This window comes from Nematolebias whitei, chromosome 10 (genome assembly GCF_014905685.2).
Source record: "Nematolebias whitei isolate Nwh7 chromosome 10, NemWhi1, whole genome shotgun sequence".
Lineage (NCBI taxonomy): Eukaryota > Metazoa > Chordata > Actinopteri > Cyprinodontiformes > Rivulidae > Nematolebias > Nematolebias whitei.
Window position 1 is genome coordinate 39,303,152 of NC_056507.1, and position 2,056 is coordinate 39,305,207.

The following is a 2,056-nucleotide window of genomic DNA, read 5'->3' on the forward strand; positions in this document are numbered from 1 at the left end:
ATCTGATAGATTTGAGGTCAGATCAGGTTCAGATCAGGTTCACTACACTGATGAGGGTCCTCGTTGATGTTGATGGTTGTTTTGATGCGAGTCATGACCAGTTTTTCAAAGTATTTAGCAACTATCGGGGTGAGGGCTACTGGCCGATAGTCATTCAGACCAGTCACTGTAGAGCTCTTTTGGACTGGGATGATCGTGGCAGTCTTCAGGCAGGTGGGAACTGTCTCCAGGGTAAGTGAGGTGTTAAAGATGTCTGCCAGCACCTCATAGAGCTGATCTGTACATTCTTTCAACACTTTTCCGGGGATGTTGTCTGGGCTGGTTGTCTTGTGCAGATTAATCCTCCTGAAAGTACTCCTTACTTCAGCTGAGGTCACGCTGAGATGCTCTTCATCTGGTGGTGAGGTGAGTCTGGTGCTGGGGGTTCTGTTCAGGTCTTCAAAGCATGCATAGAACTTGTTGAGGGCATCAGGCAGAGATGGGTCTTTGGGGCATTGTTCGCTCCTGCCTTTATAATCTGTTATGCACTTAATGCCCCTCCACATGCTCCGTGGGTCTTGTGAGATGAATTGACCCTCGAACCTCTGTTCATATCTGACCTTGGCCTTCTTAATACCAGCAACCAGCTCTTTTCTTGTCCTACTCAGCTCCTCTGAGTTTCTAGACCTGAAGGCAGTGTTCTTGGCTTCCAGCAGGGTGCTCACCTCTGCAATCAGCCAAGGTTTTCTGTTTGTGTAGCTTTTAACATATCTGATAGTGGAGAAGGTGTCCAAGGCCCTTAACCCCCATCTGCTCCCTAAAACAGGTCTCTCTTGAAAATGAGTTCTCGTGAGTCAATGACACTACCTGTATAAATAAAGGGTAAATTAAACATTTCCTTCATGCTTACTCAAAATGAGAATTCTGCAATGGAGTTAAACTCAAAGCAGTCTACTTCTACTCCTCAGATAAATAGTTAACTTATTATTTTATGGTGTAACTTGTTTTTCTTGATTTACAGTGTTTGATTCAGGCAACAACTGCTCCATGTGTTGTTTGGCAAAACCAGCTGGTGCAGGGCCTCCAATTACAAACTGGTTGGGTACATTTGTTTTAATGTTGTATGTTTTTTTTGTAGTATCACAACAGATGTAAATTATTTAATGTGATTCTGGTGGATTTGATATCATGCTGTAGATAAGGTTTTATGGTTCAAGTATATTATTGTCAATCGCATCACGTGGTACACAAGGTGGAACGAAAGTTTGTACTGAAGGTCCCTGGTACAACATCCAATTAAAGTGTATGTGTTTAGATGAATCTTAACTCCTTCCACAGCAAATTTCCAAATTTAGAGATTTATTGACAATAATTTGTTTCACATGGTTTTCTAAAAGATAATGAATTACTTGATAAAATAATGTGAGAACGTCATGGTAAAATGGGAATAAACACGCATTATTTTTAACTTTAATAAATGAGTTTTCTAACCAATTCTGCAGATCCAGAGTGACTCGTGTGAGATACGGTTCCATGAGCAGTACTTCAGTGAAGAAGTCCTGGAACGAGCAACAGGAAGCAACTGGAACTGTCGTGTTCTTGAAACCCCAGTTCAGTGCTCGAATGCTGTGAGCCTTGCTACCCTTCTACTGAGGTGATTTATTTTGAAAGTCAACATCAGATGTTGCTCAAACTTTTAGGGCAACATCTAGGGGTCTTCTACAGTCAACCTGAAGTGAGAGTGGTTCGTGAAATCGTTCAATTATCCAGCAATCGTCTCTGCAACTTTTGACTATTACAATGAACTATGTTCAACTTTGGAGGTGATTTATTTTAAAAGTCAACATCAGATGTTGCTCAAACTTTTAGGGCAACATCTAGGGGTCTTCTAGAGTCAACCTGAAGTGAGAGTAGTTTGTGAAATCGTTCAGTTATCCAGCAATCAAGTCAGCAACTTTAGAGTTTTACAATGAACTATGTTCAACTTTGGAGGTGATTTATTTTAAAAGTCAACATCAGATGTTGCTCAAACTTCTTGGGCAACATCTAGGGGTCTTCTAGAGTCAACCTGAAGTGA